We start from the raw sequence: 22,284 nt of genomic DNA, 5'->3' as shown, positions 1-22,284 counted from the left end.
TCCGGTAGATACTGCAATGGTATATATTTTGTTCTAAAACGTGCTTCCTACCATTCCGAATCTCAAACATTTAAAGGTGCTGTTTCACAAAACATCAATGGCAATGTCTGTTATGCCTAGAAGGGTTTGGATATTCTGAAATATTACTTCTAATGCTGTTTAATTACAAATATGTTACATTCAGCAGACTAGGTGGGCCAGCACCTTGACACATTTCTAGACTGAATTCTATTACCTAGTAAACTGCTCTAGAATAAAGCTCGATCTGGAGGGGTGTCTTGGGAGGCGCACTACAATCATTACTAGATTTATGGCGGAGTTTTAAATTCCCACTCTGTTATCTGAGCAGAAAGGCATAATCCACTCAAAGCGTTCCAGAAATAAGACAGCCCAGTATGCAGAATTATTATCACTATAAAACCATTCACAGGGTACTTACAAGGCTAATAGCCTGGTTTTATTTGGTTCTTGTGGCAAACAAAGAAAACATGACTTGACTGGTCACAGTGAGCTGGCACTGAATCGCTTCAAGCAGAGGCACTAGAGACAGACGTGTGTTAGCTTGTTACGAAAACGACAAAAAACACAATCATTGCAAATGTTATTTCTGAACCTGTTATTTTGGACATTGTAAATACTTCTGCCTCCATTCATTACTGAGTGCATTCACTTGTGAGACAGGGTATCTTATATCATAAGGGACTCTTAACCTTAACTGTACTCACCCTTTGGTTTGCAACATTAGTCAATTATACCTTGACATTGATTAGTGATGCCCAACTGGATGAAGAACTCATACTTTGGGCTCATCTCCGTATGAATTCTACATGTCTGCAACATGTTAAATTCACATATTAAGTTCATTTCTCACTTATTTTTGTTCTTTTATTGTAAAGATTTATTTGCATATGGAGCATCATAATGATGTGGAAACAGCTAGTTTAAACCCCTTCTACTGATCTTTTTATGGGTCCTGTAACTTGTACAAACTCCTTGAGCAATCTTTGATCTATCGTCCAACAGAAGTGAAGCTATCTACAGCTCCTACAACATGAAGTTATATGGTGCATATATATATATATATATATACCGTATTTATCGGCGTATAACACGCACTGGTGTATAACACGCACCCCCATTTTAACAAGGAAATTTGAGTAAGAAAAACTAATTTTAACTTGGAAGCTATGAACTTAATGTTGGAATAATATTTATTACATTATAACATTTATTATAACATTTATACCACTTATAAGGCAAATATGAAAGAAAAAGCACCTCTTTGAACAAAAAAACTGAACAAAAAAAACTTCATCAGAATCACTGCTATCTGGGAAACCACACACACACACACACACACACAGTAAGACACACACACTCAGACACACACACACTCAGACACACACTCAGACACACACACAGTAAGACACACACACAGTAAGACACACTCACAGTAAGACACACACGCTAAGACACACACAGTAAGACACACACGCTAAGACACACACAGTAAGACACACACAGTAAGACACACACACTTAGACACACACACACTCAGACACACATACTAAGACACACACACACTCAGACACACACACAGTAAGACACACTCACACTCAGACACACACGCTAAGACACACACAGTAAGACACACACAGTAAGACACACACAGCCGCCAGCAGAGGAGTCCTGGATTTCTGTCAGTCAGGGGGGCCCGAGAGTTGCCGAGCGGTCGTCTTCAGCAACCGCTCGGCACCCCTTGGGCCCCCCTGACTGGCAGAACTCCAGGGCCCGGTCGCAGTTGCGACCCCTGCGACCCCGGTAGTTCCACCACTGGCTCTAGGATTTATCGGCGTATAACACGCAGGTAGGGTTTCAGCTTCAAATTTTAGTTAAAAAAGTGCGTGTTATACGCCGATAAATACGGTATATATACACCAGATAGATAATAGATAGATAGATAGATAGATAGATAGATAGATAGATAGATAGATAGATAGATAGATAGATAGGTAGATACAGAACATCCTGCAAACAGCCTTGTACCTTGTAATCATGCTTTTGTGTACATCCCAGTACTTAAACTTACATTTTAGCTCTATATATACATCACAATTTCTGTCAAAAAAACAATTTTCAAGTGGTGGTTTCAAGCAGATCATTTGAACGATAACATGGCCAGAAACAAAATTACAAATTGTTGAATCTATGTGATTCTCTGCCAGACATAGTCTGGCTGAAGATAGAGGGACTTGCAGTTCATTGAGATATAACTTTTAGCCAGGCTTTCCTCCAATATGTTAGAAAATGCCAATGCCTCGACACAGACATAACATAAAATAAATGTAAAGACAGTATAGGCAGGTATGTTTGTGTATATCACTATAACCCTCAATCTGCATTTCTTGCTATTGTTATACACACGTTTTAGTACATTTTCCATTTATGTTAATTCACAGCTATCATTAGCAATTGTGTTTGTTTGCTCTTATGTTGTGGTTGACGCTACACATTAAATGACAGGTTGTAACTGTGAACTGATTTATGGCAGAATTTCCCTTAACAAGAATCAGAATCTATCCACAAATACGAACACCCACTTATTTAGCACATACACTGATGGCAAGGGAAGCCTTTCTGCGGTATTTAGAGCCTTGTGTTAAAGGTCCAGGGTAAGATACACAACTAGTTACACATCCATCAAAGTACATCCCTGAAAACACTGCACATAGCCTTCTGGAAGCATCCAGGTGCATCCACACGCCGGCAATCATATAGTTAAGTGATGAAGAGTACGGTTAAATGTCAATTTTTACGTCATTGACTCTTCAATAATGGAATTGAAAAGAATCCCAAGGGTTTTACAGCGTTATGCAATATGCTTCCACCATGAATGTAAGAGGAAAAAAGCCAATCAATATGCTCCATGTGCTGGTCTCTTCATACTGTATGTTAGCCATGTACTCTTTTCCTAGTGTGTGTGATCCACACTACAGGGCTATCAACAAATTCTGAATCCATGCATAGGGGCTAGATCTTCTCATGGTTCCAGAGGCACCTAGCTCTTACCATGAAAATCCCTTCCAAATTTCCATAAAATACCTTGATTTGGGCAAAGTTGGGGCTGTTGTTTCTACTCTATCGCATTAGCTGTAGCTGTCAACACAGAAGAACTGCAAAGATAGAGGAGAGTAAGTAAATTGGAGGGACGTCTCAAGATGCAAGTCTGTAGAGCAAACCAAGCCAGCTTGCTTTAAAATGAGTTTTCTTGTTGACGCAACTATAGTTAATGCAGCATGTGCAGGAAGAAATGTACATTATTAAAACGTAAACATGAGTGATCACAGACATAAAATCAATGCAAATTACACAAAAATGACAGCATGAATTTTGTTCAGCTGCATCCTGGCAGGTATGATTCATAAATGCCAAAGATCTGCAGGGTTTGGAAAAGTTCATGGACCATTGGACTAGGATTGCATCACAGAGAATGGCCTCTTGATTGGAATGCAGAACCCATGATGAATTTCCTCTTTGAGGACACTGGCTTTTAAGGCTAGCAGCCAACATATGATATCCATGTGACTGGCTCCAGGCTGCGCAGAGCTACATTTTACACTCTTGCAGTTTTGCAGTCTGCGGCCAGACAAGCAACAATAAAAAGTACATGGGAAGTGTCTCAAGTACCACCCTACCAGGCATTTGCCTGGTATGCCTAATGACCAGTACAAGGTTGGGTGAAGTTTTGGATCTTTTCTCAAGTCACAGTGAATGGACTTCCCGAAGTATCAAACATCAAGAAGAAGGTATACTCCCCATCATATGGTGAAACACCAAACACATAGAGGTTCTCACCTTCTTCCCTGTGTTGTATGTGTTATGGCTTAAACTATTAAACCAGGAATTCAGCCTATAGTCAGGGGAGGGTTTTAATTGGTACAATACATAGTTTGGCTTTAGGCTGTTAAGGAATTTGGAAGGTTACAAAAAACCTATTACTTATTATTTAACCTATACCCTCCAGTAATTAAAAAGTTTATAAGAATTTCAGCTCAGCACATTATTAAAGAGGGAGTTGTGACATATCCACCTGCTGTATAGATGAGAACAAGCTTGTCTTTGCCACATATTCTACCACAGTCCACCCACGTGCAACAAAAGCAAGTTTTTTCAACTCCTCCTACCCCACAGTGCTGCAAAGGAAAGCAATTTTCACATCGAGACATCAACATCTAGTTGTGTGAAGCTGAAAGCCCACATTCCAACCACTTAACTGCAAAAGAGGCCAGTTGGGTGCTGCAAAGTACAGGCACTGCTGACCCAGCTGTCGTTAATGGTACACCTAGAAGTTTAATAAAATGCTTTTGGAAGACAACTGTTAGTCTTCCAACATAATGTATAATATATGAGCTGTGAGCCTCCACTGTGCCTATATTTTACCAGTTGATGCTTTTCTTGTCTGGCATAGGTGGCATCACATGCTTTCAGCCAAGACATGGGATGTGCAGTAAATGCCCCAAGTAAAATATTCATCAAATATACATCGAAAAACACCCCACGTAACATTCAACATACAGTGTGGGACACTAATAATGAACTATCCGAATACTCTGGGCATACATGCCATAAGAAGTGTTTTCATCACAACCACCATCCTCCATTCCATTCCTTGGTTAGACAGGAAACTAGAAGTGGAAATACTAGCAGATACAATAATTTGCCAGGATGATTGTTGAGCAGGAAGAATGCTAAGAAATGTAAGCTGCTAATTTATTGCATCCTAAATGAATGACAACCACAATAAAGTTCAATATTTCACTCCTTCTCCATATCATTTAATTTCAAAGAAGTTTCCTCTTCCTTTTAACTTCAACTAAGAGCTTCCTGTTTGTTTCATGACATCATGAACCCAATAGGATGTGACCACATGGTAGGTATAACAGTATTTTCTAAGAAATGAAAAGCCCTTTCTTTATACAAAAATAGGTCTTACATCTCTATTTAGAACAAGACAATCCAATCTCAAAATTATTAGAATATGTTGTTCCTTTCAACAAGGCAGGCAAAGATACGTGAGGGTATATATAGATGATGGTTTTCTTGAATCAAAGCACAAGATGGAAAAGCCGTAGGGAGAAGCTGCTCGATTTTGTTGGTGAAAAGGAGCAGACTATGTGGAGCTCTTCATTTCATTGAAACAGATTGCCTGGCATCAGTTCTTAGTAAAACGCAATTATCGAAACACTTTCAAGCTGAAAAACATATTCTTATCCTCTTTTATAACAAATAGGCACTTCAAGCAAAAACTAGCTTTCCAGAAAGCCTAGAAAGATCCTTGCACCCTAATTACAACATGTTCTTAGTATAGAAAGCCGCTGCATAGATAGATAGATAGATAGATAGATAGATAGATAGATAGATAGACAATTGTGTATCATACCTGGACACGGGAGTTTTAGAGCAGAGCTAGTAAAATGTAAACCCCCACTCCTGGATTATTTCTGCTGTTATTAGCATCTCTTAAATAAACATCATAGACCAGGTTGCTAAACCTGAAACAATACAAGCCACCTGTCTTTTTGCAGGCACGGACGGTTTTTTGTCTTGATGCCAAAACCATACTGGGACGTTTTCCCAGTGCTATTCTGGTTTTCATTTCCACAGTTTCCTTACTGCAGCGTTCTCTGAGATCAGCATTAGTCGTAATGAATGATGTGATCACAAAAGTAGTTGAAGGCTGACAGTTGTACGTGCAGTGGCTACACTGGATCCACAATACTGACACTTTCTGCAATGGAGAGGCTAGGAGCCAACTGCACAGTGTGTCCCTTTACAAACAACATGTGGTTTTATAAGTACACACTAGAGCAGCGATTTCCAAATATAAGCCTCGAGGGCCAAAAACAGGACATGATTTCTGGATATTCCAGGTTGAACACAGAAAAAACCTACAATACATGCTTTCCAGCAAGGATCATGTGGCCCATTATGAATGGGGTTGAAAACCACTACCCTAGAGGAAAACATTCATATTGAGGTTAACTGATGTTCTGAAGGGGGTCAGAAAGGAACGTTTTACATTCACAATGCTTCTTGCATTCAATAACTTAAAATGGAATATAAATTACCCAAATGATCTCTGTAATATGGTTGCCTATTGGGCCCTGTAGTTCTACAGGCAGTGTTACCCACAGCACAGCTCACTTATCTTGCACTCAAACTGTCAAAATGTACACAGCTGTGATGGATTTGAATGAAAATCTTAATTACATACCAAAATCATATTTGTCTTATTTTTTTTGGATTTATTTAAATAAAAATCTAAAGGTGACTTATTATACATGCATTCTAGTAATTGGTCTTCGTTTGCACTTTTTGAGGTCTTTTTTTATATCCACCTCTAGGGTGTGCACATCAATTATTTCACAGACAGCACACTTCATTACATCACAAATGGCATCTCATTAGCCTGCATTAAATCAAGGAAAAGGGCGAAGGAATGTCAGTAGTCACAGATGAAAAGGAAGACCATTATTGGCACAACAGAGTAAGGGGAGATTGGGCAAGTGTCACCAGTCAACCGTCTATCTCTGTTACTTTTGTTATTCGATATAATTTAAAAAAATGCCAAAATAGTATATGGTAGATACCCTCAAGCAGCAGTTAATTGGGTAGCCAATCACCATTGAGCTTGTCGGAGTTGACCCAGACTGCAGTATCACATCAGATACATTTAGGACTTTGCCATGAACTGTTTGATGAACTCTCTGGATGAATACATTTGCAACTAGTAAGAAAAATGGACATGCATTTTAGTTATGTATACAAAGAAATTCTAATTTAAAAATCTAAAACTGTTTTTATCACTATAGGAACCAATAAGTTTCCATTCCATCAAGTGACCACTTTTCACATTTTGCGCCAGGATCACTCTCTTCGTACATAACCCTTATTGTTCCTTTATCCAATTTTATCTTTATAAATTCTTCTTTTTTTTTGTAAACAACAGATGTATATTTAAAAACATGTTTCAAAAGTACCTAATTCTTTCTGTGCAAAAATGTAATTGACCTAGATGTATTGATAATCTGATTTAAACTGGAACACATACCTGGAGGGCCAGAAATCAAATGTTTTCAGGGACATGATAGTCTATTATGAGCCTTTTCCACTTTAATTCTCATATTAGAAATGTTCAGTCACTCATACGCAACCTTCTCGTCAGATTTTATTGGACGCATGTCCTTCAACCATCACTATTTTTCCAAACAGATACTCGTACAACTAGAAGCTTCGGTAGTAAAGATGATGTCATCACATGGGGCTTGTAGACAAAGTCTCGTCAGATCTACCCACACTCCCTGGTGCCCAGTAGACTGGACTCAGTTCCCAAAGACCGAGAATTTGGCTGCGAATCACAAATCAAATCTAACAATATGACAGATATTCCCAGTACCTGTTTTTAATTTTTTATAAAATATTTTTTGATACCAACTTCCAAAAAACTACACGTTAGAACGTTTTTCAAAGTTTAAAAATATGAAGGTAAGGTTGTGAAACCCTTCTCTAGAGTAATAAAGGATGTGTCATATTTATGTCCAATTATGCGGTATTAGAGTTAAACCTCACAATACAGTCTGGCTGGCCTGGTGTCAGTCATAATACAACCAATCCTAAATAAATACGAGATCATGCCAAATACCAATTAGTGGTCACTGCATTAGATAAGAGAAATGTGACTGTTAAATGGTTTTTTGTCTGAACACACAATCACATGTTTGCGGATTAATAAGTGAACTTCATTAGCAGGGATAGTTCATGACATCTCTCAATTAAAGCAGATCTGTCGCCTTTCCCCATATCCCACATTTTATGCTCTATAGACCCCATAAACATATATGATGGTGTTTCCAGATTCAAATAAGTATTACATAGTAATAAGAGCATCGGGGAAGGGTGATGAGAATGAAGAGGCGTTTACGGTATTAAAATCGATTAGATAATTCTGGCTGTTGTCCCAAAAATAGTTTTAGTCCCTGTAAATTAAGGTTGCCAAATTTTCTGGAGAAAAAGATCACTCCCATAGGGAAATTCTGCAGCATATGCAAGACCTGCTAATATTTGACTAGCTTGCTGGTAGAGTACATGATAGGCGGCAGTCCATATAAAGGTCTGTAAAGCATACTGTGTTCTCTGCAATAGGTCCATTGCTTTTGTTTGGGGTTAAATAGCGTAAAATTTGCCTAATGTTTTCCGATCACAGCACAGCTCTACTGATTTCTCCTAAACGCTTTTTTCAAAGGTGCTCATTTTAGAAAGTATGGCATATTGCTTCTTTGGATATGCCCTGAAGCTCATGGGTAATCAGAGGATTGCAAATACACACATCAAAGAGGGTAATGTCAGGAGATATCATTTTATATCATATGTTTGGAGGATTATTTTTTCCTTTAAAGCGTGATCAGAAAGCACACTAGGAAACCTAATAACCAAGCCCTTTAAACAAATCATTACTTAAAAAATGGGTTATTTATTATCATTTAACAATTACTTTTACTACACAATTACAATATATAACAACATTTAACATGCATACCTATATAAAGAAATATCAAGGAAACATGTTTTACGTTGGTATTCAAGTACATGATAGGAATGAAAAAAATAATGATGATGACATATTAACCGAATAGGAAAAATAACTGCATATGAATGGTGGAACCACTTCCGGGAAAGAAAATACAATAGTAAGCTATAGACGGCCTGGTGGTAGGCTTCAGGTGCCCAGTAACATGCCCTTTATTCTATATTTGCATTCAGCAGTCACCTGTGGTTGTTACAATAAGCAAGAAAGAGGGGTGCAGCACCCAGGAGATACTGCAAGATTACACTACACTAGTAACACAAGCAGGGAGAGCGTTTTTGAGATCCATGAAGCCTGAACTGAAGACCTAGAGCAACAAAACCATCATCCGACCACTTCATGAAACAAAATCAAAGCGTATGCCGGTATGAAACGCGTGTGTTCAATATCTAGACCACAGGAATCAAGACGATTAACAATAACATCTGAGATAACCCTAAGTGTGCTCAACAACGAAAAGCATCACTTGCATTATTATTATTTCGTATTAATGTTTTCCATCTTTGCCAACTTAGCCTTCGGACTGGTTTTGCAGACCCTGGCCTCTAAGATTAGATTTTAGTTTTATCTTTGTGGCTCACAAACAACAAAATAAAATACAACAAAGCAATGATAAATGTGTTGTATGTGAATGTAAGAATTAGGATTTGAGATAATTTGCGGCAATGTATGTCAATGTCTATGGATCAAATAATGACCATTATTCCTACTCGATTTAGCCATGGTGGTGAATTGTCATTAATATTATTAATCTGGCAAAAAATCCTGAAGAATCAAGACTATCTTTCTATTTTAACAGTACACCACATTATCAATTTAATCTAGAGAGAACTTGTAGACAAGGTAGGTCCTGACCATCAACCCAGTATGAACCCGGTTAAAGTAGGGTGAAATACTCAGGCCTATTCGCATAAAAACATATGATGGCAGCTCTCATGGCCTACCAATGTGTGCACCACAGGCTATTTCCTCTTTGGATTTTCTCTTCAAGAAATGGATCAATGGAATCCACAAATATTGTATTTTAAATTATATCATTAAAAATAGACAATAACATCAACTGTAATAACTGTTCTTTTTTTTTTTTATTAAAATACATATGACAGACGTGTCCCAAAGGTCAAAAGAGCATGAAGAAATTGAATTAGTCATAATCTGTGTTAGCTCTTACAGATATTAGTGCCATCTGACGCTTCTGATTGCCAGGGGCTTTCCACAGTAGGTGGTATTAGAATCCTCTGTGGTTGTTGATATGGGTCTAGGCCTCCTGCAGACATCTTTATTCAAGGGTTGACAAAACTGAGACAATTAGAAATGCAATAGTGACTTTTAGCTGGTACTTTACTATATATACATATATGTGGGTACATATGAGACTTTTTTTAAGACTTGAAACACAAACCTCCGCAACCATACACTGCTAATAACAAGATATGAGATGCTACTTGGCCAAAGGTCAGATGCTCTGCACCCCTTGCTCCTGGAGATATATAGCAGGGAGCAGGTATATGTGTGCTCCCACTAGCACAAATATCACTATTCAAGCTCTATGAGCTGTGTGTGTGTGATACAAAAACTCCTGGGTATGATGTCATAAACCTGCACTCCGTACCATCAGGAGAAGAGAGATATGAGCCAGCAGAGGTATCATTTCTATGCTACCCAATAGACCACAAGGAACTCAGAACTAGACTCTCCTGCCTAATGCATAAGAATATGACCTGAGTTGCAACGAATCGGTGTTTAAGGGCTCACAATTAAAAACCAATACTAGCAAACAAAGCTGTATTTTATCAACAACCAGAGACAAGGAGTTTGTCCAACCCAAGTATAATATAAAGAAGACTAATGGATTGGTAACACAACTTCACAAAACCATAAATGATTATGTAGTAGATTGAGATGCACTAGCAGAATTTACCATGTTTTACCGGCAGACGTTGGTGCGGAAAGAACCAAAGGAGTTTGCAAAGGAAAAGTGGGGCTGGAAAACATTACTTATCTGAAGGGAGGAAGGATGTGGGAGTTGATGAGGTTGAAAACAAGCAGGAAAAGACAAGGTCTCAACAGATTGTTTTCAATGTTTGTGTTGCAAGCTTTTTTTTTTGTTTTCCGTGACCTACCATGTGGCAAAAAGCATCTTAATCCGAATATATATATATAGTATTTTTGGCAGGCACATGGTTTCAAATCCTTCTAAAATGGATGATGCCTGCTGACTCTAGAAATCCAAGTTTTTTTTTTTCCCAGGAAGCCAGGTCTAAAATGCTAAGAGGGGTCTAGAATTTTTGAAATCTGCCGTTAAAACGCATTCCACGAACCCACCCTGGTGGGCAGACGTTTCATTCAACCTAAACAGGGATTCGAGTCATTTGCATGAATAACAGCATCCACATTGCAGATGGGCAGTGGCAGCTAACGAGAAAAAAAAATAATAAAAGGGAATCCAAAGACAAAAAATCCTTGTTTTGTATCCCACCACACTGGGCATTTTGTTGCTGTTTTGTGCAGTGAAATGAAAGAAGGCTTTGTCTGGCAGTGGGTTTTTTTTTGTTCTTTTTCTGAATATTTTATAAGAAAATAAATCTGAAGCTTGTGCTCAGCGAATTTGCATAGATAGCCTGAATGTGCTGATGAGACCGTATAGAACCCATGCCTATGGTCGACGTGGGGAAAATACTGCAACGTGGTGCTTGTCCGTGGCAAATCCCACGCAAATTGCTTGTGTACCACCTGTGACGCCACTGGCACTGTACCACACATGCATGAAAATCAATGTACGCACACTGTACATTCAGTGTGATTGCATATATAAAATGTGACTGTAGCCAAAATAACAGCGCATGTAAAAAATAAGCCAAATAATATAGATATGTAAAAGCCAAGAAAAAAACATCATTTACATGTTGACTGTATATATATATATATATATATATATATAGTGAAATTATTATTTATCATTATGTTTCAACACATAACCTCATTGCAAGCATAAAATATACAATAAGTATACAAAAATACACAACTATTGCTAGACATTGAAGTGACGCAAAAATATGGATCATATATATATATATATATATATAGTATATATGGATATATCTATATAAATATGATGATGCAGAGACACAAGGCACATATAGCTGGATTAGTGTGCATTTATGCCCCGTGAACACGTCTGTCTGTACACACGAACAAGGCAGCTGCCAGGCACCTCTTTCGTATTGTACGAGGCTCACAAAGGCTTATGGAACAAATGCAGAAGACAGGGACACGCGAGAATACATTCATCTAAATCGGGGAACAATGAGACAATAACCCACCCACAGACAGACACATCCCGCAGGGCCCGGAGATGCTGTGCCCTGCCATCTACTGCACTCACTCTACGGTACAGCAGTGCGATGAAGAGCCATGCATGCAGATTATTACATATCCATGCACGCAGGTTTACAGGGCCTGGACACACATACACCTATATGTCCTAATGTATACCTGCGGCAGCCGGCCTCGGTGGAGCGCTTGATTCACATCATCATGTCTTGATCCGGTTGCGGTGTTTGTACCCGGGGCCGGTGTTCTCCTTTGTTGCGGTAGAGGGGTATTGTACGCCCGGAGACAGATCACACCAGACGGCTGCTGCTCACACCCGATGTGAACACAAATCAGTGCACCGAGAGGCCGGTCGTGCACAGGAGCAGTATGTGTGTGTGTGTGTGTGTGTGTGTGTGTGTGAGAGAGAGTGTGTGACAGCAGCACAGCCTCCTCCTCTGTGTGTGACCAAGAGAGGGGGCTGCTCACAGTACAAGCCGGTGACTCCCTGCCTCCTGATCTCTTCTCGCTGTGCCCGCACACACACACGCACACACACACTCACACTGACACACTCTCTCCTGCTGGGGCTGGGAGGAAATCCCAGGATTACAGGGCTGAGATAAATTCACTGACTGCAGAATAAGAACGTGATGAGAAAATCTCCGGATTTCCAAGCTGATTTTTCTCCTGTCTGCTTTTCCAAATCTCTCTCTGTATTGAAAAGCCAACCAACCCTTGCTTGACCTACTTGTTCAGCCCACAGCTAGGGAGGATCCTTCTCATCCTCTGATTCACATTACTCCTCCTCTGCTACTCACTGGAGACCACCAGACTTCCCCCATCTCAGCTCCTTTCTCCTCCTGATGCCCAAAAGAAGGAGAGCTGAGCCTTCTGTGCTCACTGGCATGCACTAAGAGTACAGGAGGGCTCTTGGTCTACACATGATCATCACTGGTGCTGTGTCAGTGATCTGCACTGTGAAATACCCACATTTAAAGATAACATCAAGGGGGAATCTAGTCTGGAGGAATAATACTGGTGCAATGCTAATGGAAACCACATGGGTGAAAATGACATGATAAAGAGTTAAATAAAGAAACACATTGCTAGCGAAATTATTACAGAAAGGCTGCAGTTTTTTTAAGGTTAGGGATTCAATGGAATCTATTTATTGAAATGTATTTCGAGTGTATTCACGAAAGGGAGAGTTGTTGTTTCAACTCCCTTGCTTCACTGTAGATCTTAAAGGGCAAACAATGGCACATTTTCCCAGCTGAATGTGCCTAGCTGGCCCTGTATCAAAACCAGATTAAGGAACTTTGGGGCCTGGGGCCTTGTTGCCAACCGTGGTGTGCGGTGTCAGTGAGGGAGGATCATTGCCGGACTACCTCGTGGGACCCGATTGGATCTCAAGCTTCATAGGTGTCTAGATTGTAAGCTTGCGAGCAGGGCCCTCTCTACCTAATGTATTGCTTTGTCTTAGTCCGTCAATTCTGGCCTTGTCAGATACCTTTTTTTTTTTTTTTTTTATTAAATTTATAAATGACAATACAGACATATACGTAATACATAAGACATTACATGCTTACATCGTACAGGTAATATTACTATTATATTTTTACAGCATTCAAAAATCCAGACCGTGGCAGAACCTCTTTTTCGAGGAGGGAGAAAGAAGAGAGATAGTAATAATATTTTTAAACCTATTAAAAATATAATAATTTAATAATTGCCAGGATTGTGTAGGAGGAGTAAAAGAATAAAAAAGCAGATAAATAAATAAATATAATAAATAAATAAGTAATAAATAAATGAGTAAATAGTAAATTTTCTTTTTTTTTTTTTTTTTTTTTTTTTTCCTTCCCCCTTTCTCTTTCCTTCCTTTCCTTTCCTTTATTAATATATTTAATTATTTGAAGAGATCCATCTATGCCATGGAGACCATATAGCATCATAGTTCTTAATATTATTATGGATTCGATAGAAGTGTTTCTCCATTGTATATTGATAGTTTATCTGGGCTATGATCTGGGACCATGATGGAGATTGATCCAATTTCCAATACCTTGCTATACAAATTTTGGTTGCTGCCAAGATATTAATTGCCAAGTATGATTTCGCTTTATTTTCCCAAGGTAAATCGATGTGGAAAAGAAAAGTTTGCGGAGACAATGTCAAGTCCGTCCCAAATAGACATTTAAATAAACTAGAGATTTCAGATCTCATATTTATAAGTTTGTCACAGTCCCACCAAATATGCATCATAGACCCTAATTCTACTTTACATCTCCAACACTTATTAGAGGTGGCATTATACATTTTATGTAGTGAAGTTGGAACATAATACCATCGATGAAGGAGTTTATAGTATTGTTCTTGAAGGTTTATACAGTGTATCGCCTTCCTTGAATTATTCCAAGCTTCACACCAAGTATCAAAGGGATAAACAGCCCCTAGATCTCTTTCCCATTTCAGGATAGTATTTGGTTTGTCTAAAGTAAGCTCTTGATCCAATATATTATTTAACCGGGAAATTAGGTTTTTTTTGTAGTGCTTACTTATAAACTTATCTAAGTTAGTCGAAGGATTTAACGAATTAGTTTTAATATAGTTTCTAATCCTTAGATAGGAAAATAGTTCCTTACTTGGGAGATTATATTTAACTTGAAGTTCTTTAAGTGAAATCAAATCTGGAAAAGAGCTAATATCCGATATTGTGTCAATACCTTGCGAAAACCAGGATCTTAAGTCAATGTCTTTTATCATATTTTGTACAGCTGCCAATGGAGTAGACAACGAACAGGGTTTCGTGGTGCCAAATCTTTTCTTAAAAACAATCATATTTCTCAATATGTTTAAGATGATGGGGTTAGAGATCTTTAAACTATTTATATCCTCCATACTGGTCCAGTATAATAAAGATGGATCTAAATTGTGGCATTTCCACCTTTCGTAATTATACCATGGTAAGTCCAAATTCCGTTTAATATCCCAAGCTAGAAAGTGATTAAATAGGCACGTTTGATGTAAATTACTTAGCTTGGGAAAATTAAGCCCAACTCGCGAAAGAGTTCTGGTAAGAGTGGAACGTAGAATTCTAGGTTTTTTACCCAACCATACATAAGATGTAAATAGTTTTTCAAATTGATTTAAAATTTTCAATGGGACTGGTAAAGGTATTATTCTAAATAAATAAATCAGTTTTGGGAGAACATATGATTTTAATGTATTAAGTCTGCCCATCCAGGAAATTTCCAAATTCTTCCATTGGGTAAGTTGAGTTTTAAAGGAGTCTAAAAGAATCGTATAATTATTAACTATAATGTCTGTGAGACTCTGATATATTTTAATACCCAAATAATCAATATGTTTTTGGCTCCAATTTATTGCCGACATATTCTTAATATTTTCAAACCGAAGTTGATCCATATTAAAATCAATAATTTGTGATTTATTTAAGTTTAATTTGTAGTTAGAATATATTGCATAGTTATTGATACATTCCAAAGTCTCTGGAAGAGAAGTTTCAGGGGAAGCTAAGGTAAGGAGAATGTCATCAGCATATAGAGAAATCTTATGCTCATAGGGGCCTGTTCTTATACCGGTAATTTTATCCGAACGTCGTATTGCTGTCGCAAGAGGTTCAATTGAAAGAACATAAAGTAAGGGAGCTAGAGGGCACCCTTGTCTTGTTCCATTGTTAATAAAGAAGGTGGCTGAATTAAGATTGAACCCTGAAATTTTCGCTTGCAGGTTCTTATACAGCGCCATAGTATAGTTTAAAAATTGACCGGTCAAACCAAAGGTGATTAAAGTTTGTTCTAGGAAGGACCAACTTACGCGATCAAACGCCTTTTCGGCATGAAGCGCAAGAAAAACAGCAGGTGTTTCGTTAAGATGTAACTCATGAATTAAATTTAAAGTTCTGCGTGTATTGTCCTCACCGCATCTTCCCAATAAAAATCCTGTTTGATCTGAGCAGACTAACTCACACATGACGGAACTAAGTCTATCAGCTAAGATCTTAGAAAATATTTTAATGTCTAAATTTATCAACGATATAGGGCGGTAGTTTGTAACTTTAGTTGGATCTTTTCCACTTTTCAAGATTGGAGTTATTGTAGTTTGTAACATCTCAGATGGAAAATCATTCCCTAAAGATAACCCATTAAATACCCTCAATAGTATTGGAGAAACAATAGAATCTAAACTTTGATAGAAACGAGACGAGAATCCGTCTGGGCCAGGAGCTTTATGCGGCGGTAAGTTCTTTATAATAGTATTTACCTCAGATATTTGAATCGGTAGATTTAAATCTTGTAGTTTTGCCTCAGATAGTTTAGGTAAGTTTAAAGTATTAAGAAAAGAATTAATCTGTGTTTTATCTTTCCCAACTGAAGGTAAATTGTATAATGTATTGTAGTAATCTCTAAAGGCTTCGCTAATTGATTTTGGAGTTAAGTGCGTTCTGCCATTAAACAGGATCTTATTTATTCTATTTTTCGCATTTTTATTTTTGATTTTGTTCGTTAAAGTTTTACTGGCTCTATTGCTGCTGTAGTACCAGACTTGTTTCAGAGATGTTAAATTTCTATTTATCTTTTCCATTAATCTTTCTTTAATTTTAACTTGAGCTTCTTTAATATCCTTATAAGTCTGGTTTGAAGGATTTATTTTATTGGCAGCCTCTAAGTGAGCTAATTTAATATAAAGATCAGTAAGGGTTGCCCCTTTCAGTTTCTTTATATATGCGCCTCGTTTTATGAGGTGTCCCCGCATGGTGCTTTTAAAAGCACACCAGAGGGTAGTCTCTGAAACTGTTCCGTTATCATTTATCTCCATAAAATCTGTAGCTAATTTACGGAGTTGTTCTTTAAATTCTCGAGAAGACAAAAGAGATTCATTTAACCTCCAATTAGATCTTATATTAAATTCCTCGTTGTTTTTAATTATTATGAAAATAGGTGCATGATCCGACCATGACAAGATTCCTATACTAGGCGACTTGTAAGATTCAATAGAGTTAGAGTCTGACAAAAACATATCAATTCTTGAATATGAATGATGTACCGCAGAATAGAAAGTAAACTCCTTCACAGATGGATTGTGTGCCCTCCAAATATCAAATAGTTGATTTCGAGCAAGACAAAGAGAAAAAGATCTGGCTAAAGATTTCAATTTTAGATTTGGATATGAACCATACGAGAAACTTTTATCTAACTTAGCCTCCAAAATACAATTCATATCTCCACCAATCAGTAAGAGACCTTTTGAAATAGCTTGAGCTCTATCAAAGGTTTTTTCCAAAAATCTTACTGTAGATACGTTGGGTGCATATATGTTAACGAGCGTGTGTGTTACATCATTCAGCTTACATATGAGATATGTATATTCAAGGTAGCCTTGTCAGATACCTTGAATATATGTATTGTAAGAACAGCTGCATAAATTGCTGACGCTATATAAATAATCAATAATAAGACAGATAAGAGGTACGCCGAGGCCCTTGAGCAATTGCTCTGTGTGTTCCGCCATTAATCCAGTTGTGCCATGTATAAATCATAATGCAATAAATAAAGAACTATGCGTTATACATGCGGCAGAAGCTTACTGGGATTGGCCCTTTAATATGTATACTGAACTCAGGGAGTTGAAACCACAACCCTTAGGCAAACTGTCCTTCCAACATAAACATAAATTTATTAAGATTTCATAATTCTTCCTGGTCGCCATTTTGCATTAAAAACCCTTCAATAAAATACCTCCTTATGATCCTGTTATTGACGATTGAGAATAATTGCATGGGGGCTTCACTAAGACCTACTACTATTCCTATATACAAATCAACTTAGGGCATTAAAACATCAGACTGGGTGTTAATACCAGACCAGATGTTCAGCCTCAGAGATTATGTCAGAGTAAACAATAGCAGATAAATGGAAGTAAAGTACCAAGGACTGATGCAAACTCATGAACAAGAAAGAGGACCATGCTCACAGGCAAACAGAGTTCAGAGAACCAGCCAAGGTCACAACAAGATATTTTTTTTATATTGGAACACTGACTCCAAGAGAACCATGAGTATGTCATATCTACCTGTTACATCATTCTACAAGCGCACCTGCAAATGCTGCAATAAATTTGATATGTTCCATGGTCAAGATACAGGCACGTGGAGCGCTGGCCAAATGCTAAGGATACTGTGATATAAATTATAATTAAGACATAAAGATATAAATTATGATGGCTTTGTTATATTGTTTTATTTAGATGATTTCAATCATACAGGACCCCTAGTACCTAGATTTTTATTATTTACAGGAAACTGTTCACAGATTAAAGTTAAGTTAACCAGGGGTTGAAGGGTTTCTAGCATCCCAGGGGAACTATATCTCTGGTGCTCCTCCTAAAGGCACTAGCTCCAAAATAAGAAAGAACCTTACCCTGGTAACCCCATAAGATCAGCGCCTTTGGGTTCCAAAAAGCTGTATCTGAAGAAGCCACACTATCAGCTAAAGGTGAAGACGCCTCAAGTATCATGAAGAACCAAACCATAGTAGAACTAGCCTTTGGTCCTAAGAACAAGAGGACACAAGTGAAGATGAAAACAATGTTGTGTTTTTTTTGTTTTCTGTTTTTTTTTTTAAATCAAATTCCCTCCTTTAACAGCTTAATTTAATTCATCCCTAGCCCAGCCCGACCCCGGTGATAGCAAAATATCTGCATGATTTTAAACACCGATGTCCCTTAGATATACTAGAGTAAACATGTCCCTGAGTAAATGGTCCCTGGAAACTGGCGTAAACGAACGCACTCAATACAACCTCTAATTAGCACTAAATGAACCATATAGCAAATAACTACGTGGAGTAGACACCTGTATATGACTGTGGGTGAAGGTGTACAAAAGCAGGTAGCTGGTTATGCATGATTTCAGGTAATTGAAGGTTAGAGTTACAGAAACGTGACAATAGTAAAGTCAATTGTGAGAGTTATTACCCATAACCTTGGTAATGATCCGGTTTCCTATCTGAATCCACCGTTACATACCGCAGCCATCCATCACTACACAAGTTGTTATTCTCACCCTAGGCAAATCATTTGTGTTTCTAAATGTACATTTCTGGATTCTTCAAAGGAATGAAATATAGTATTTGTTACAAAAATTTCCAGGGCAACATTTTTTCCTTTCTAAAAGTGTGAACTTGTTCCAAGTTATGTGAATGGTGGGTTAACGCCAGGACAGCAATGAGGTACCACTATCCACTAATACGATTGTTCTATGCAGTACTCTGATTGTACCAGCTGGTAGAGAACTCAGAAGTACGGTAGGGACCACAATACAAATAAGATGATGTGGGAACAGCTTATTCTGAAACACAGAATTTGCGGGGCAAGCTTTTCGCTGAGCAATTTGTGATATTGATCTGCGCCTCTGAAGTCTGTTCATAGATCCTGAGAATGACCTGAGCTTTGAAGTTTATTTGATTTTGTTGACCGATGTCAAGGAACCAAACTCCTAGCTGCCACTAGCCTTATTTCAAAAATAGAAATACCTTTAACTGAAAATTTGTATAAAAGTATATACTGCATGACTTCACTAAAATCTTGATCATTGGTAACCATCATTCAAGACTGCAATGTGTATTGCAGTTAATAGGTGATGACAATTTTAATAAAAAAAGATTTAATATAAGCCCAAGTTATGCAGAAAATATAAAATGCTTATTTTGCGATAACGAAGCTAGCAATGCTAAATTTTGCCCCCACCATAATGACATTTGAGCAATTTAGAAAAGGCATTTTTAAGCGATGTAGCAGTATAACAGAGACTGCATTGATTCTACTTAGTAAACACATCTTTTTTTAAGATGGCTGTTCCTTTTGGCAAGTGAACACAAGACATGGCTGTGTATATTGCCGGCACAGGCAAACTAGAATGGTTCTTATCTGCTGCCAAATTCTATGTTTTTAAGATATTGGATTGTCATATATCAGAATCTGTATGAGCCACAGTTAGGGCCCATTGAAAGATATAGGCTCAAAGGACTGGGAGCATGGAGACCACAGGATGCCAGAGCCCCAAATTTCTTATTCAAAGAATCCATGCCAGGTGTGTCAATGGCAGGCATCCACAAAGGAGCAAAAACAGGAGGCCATGCTTTAATACCTGCAGAATCCATAGGCATATAGTTACATAGTACATAAGGTAGAAAAAAGAGTCCATCAAGTTCAACCCATCTACCTAACCTTCCTACTCTTGATCCAAAAGAAGGCAAAAAAACCCTAATTAAACTACTTCTGCCATCAGGAGAAAAAAATCCTTTTTGACTCCAAAAGGCAATTGGATTTCTCCTTGGATCAAGAAGCTCTAAAATATTAATTCTATTTATAGCCCTGTATGTCTTTTGAATGCATCTAATGTATTTGATAACACCACCTCCCTAGGCAGTGAATTCAATACCTTTATTGTCCTTAGTGTAAAGAATCCCTTAATTTGTTGTCTATGAAATCTCCGCTCTTCCAGTCTCAGAGGGTGACCTCTTGTTCTTTGTACATTTCTGTCAATGAACAGGCAGACCAGGACTAGGTGATATATACTATATGGACATGGGACACCTGACCATTACACCAACAGGGACTTTTATTAATATATAGACATTAATAATTAGTTGGCCCCGCTTTGGAGCTGTAACAGCTTCCACTCTTCCGGGAAGGTTTCTGTGGAAATTTGTGCCCATTTATCCAGTAGAGCAGGTCAGGCACTGATGTTGGACCAGAATGCCTGGCTCGGAATCTCCATTCCAGTTCATCCCAAAGGTGCTCAGTGAGGTTGAGGTCAGGACTCTGTAAGCGCCAGTCAAGTTCTTCCACACCAAACTCATCCTACCATGTCTTTATGGACCCTGCTTTCTGCACAGTCATGCTGGAATAGAAAAGGGCCGTCCCCAAACTGTTCCCACAAAGTTGGAAGCAAAGCATTGTCCAAAATGCCTTTGTATGTTGTCTTGAAAAAGACCTCATTGTGAAGTTGAAACGTTGTTTCTTGTCTCAATAAATCTGCCTGACGTTGGAACTCTTGAGTGCCTGGAGCCTTTATTTATCTACCGAAGAGGACATACCAAGACATTTTGGACAATGCAGTTTGGGGAAGGCCCTTTTCTATTGCAGCATGACTGTGCTGTCATTTCTGTCCTGCTAGATCTGCCCGGTCCACTGTAAGTGCTATTATTGTGAAGTAATCGCCTGTACTCTGTAGTATCACTCAGTTCCAAAATGCCTCCTGAAGCAACACACAAGCCCTGTGCGTCAGGAGCTTCATGACATGGTTTTCCAGGCACTAAGTATCTGCACACAAGTTGAAGATCACTTTGTGCATTGCCAAGTATTAGCTGGAGTGATGTGAGAAGTGGAAATGGAGAAGTGGAGAAGTGGAAATGTGTGAAATTAACTCACATTGAACACATTTGCGATAAATTGGAACACCAATTACAAGGCAGGTTTTGTCATCCAACATCAGCTCCTGACCTCACAAATACTCTTTTGGCTAAATGGGTGCAAATTCTCACACACATACTCCAAAAACATGTGGAAAGCCTTCCCAGAAGAGTGGAGGCTGTCATAGTTGCAAAGACAGGGACAACCCTTATTAATGTCCATGGTTTTAGGATGGGATGTCCAACAAGCTCATATAGGTGTGATGGTCAAATGTCCACAAACTTTTGGTCATATAGTTCCCTGACTGGATTAATAAATGTGGACTACTTTTAGAATCCTAAAGATCCCTGAAAATGTCATATAGATCTTCACCTTATAGGTCTGAAAAACAAAAACAAAAGTATCTTAGAAGACATAATAAAACAAAAATCTCAAAAAATGAAGAGGCATGGAAACAGGGGTAGGCACAGACATGTTTTACGGTGGGCATTTTCAAATTACGGAGGACGCACGTGACCCCCGATTACGCTCTTGTCTCCCTGTGCCGGTTCAAAATAGTTTAGAAAGGTCCCTTCTGACCTGGATTGGTACGCTCCAGGTCAGAAGGGCCCTTTCTAAACAATTTTATACCGGTACGAGGAGACAGGAAGAAGGGGTTGCATCGGCCCCCTAGAGGCATGGGTCTGACCGCTGAGACCCCTGTAGTTATGCCAGTGGTTAAACAGGATATGATAACACATAGCCATTTGTACAGAAACTGCATGAGGAACGGTTCCAAAAGCAAGCCCTACTTGTCCTAATAAAAACAATATATAATTTGGGTGGGTACTTAAAATGAGAAAGAGCACAATTACCTTTTAAGAAAGACATGGTAAAAATGCTGAGAA

General features: G+C 38.3%; 1 protein-coding gene across 1 annotated transcript in view; it reads right to left on the bottom strand.

The window, feature by feature from the left end:
* The window catches only part of FYN (FYN proto-oncogene, Src family tyrosine kinase), an 88,431-nt gene extending 75,479 nt beyond the window's left edge, over positions 1 to 12,952 (bottom strand). Inside the window, exon 1 of the mRNA XM_053460051.1 lies at positions 12,140 to 12,952. The gene's annotated coding sequence lies outside the window, so the exon portion shown is untranslated. The remainder of the gene's footprint in view (positions 1 to 12,139) is intronic.
* Between the last annotated feature and the right edge of the window lie 9,332 nt (positions 12,953 to 22,284).

Source organism: Spea bombifrons, chromosome 3 (assembly GCF_027358695.1).
Source record: "Spea bombifrons isolate aSpeBom1 chromosome 3, aSpeBom1.2.pri, whole genome shotgun sequence".
In the NCBI taxonomy this organism is placed as follows: domain Eukaryota; kingdom Metazoa; phylum Chordata; class Amphibia; order Anura; family Pelobatidae; genus Spea; species Spea bombifrons.
This window is presented reverse-complemented; position numbering and strand designations above follow the sequence as displayed.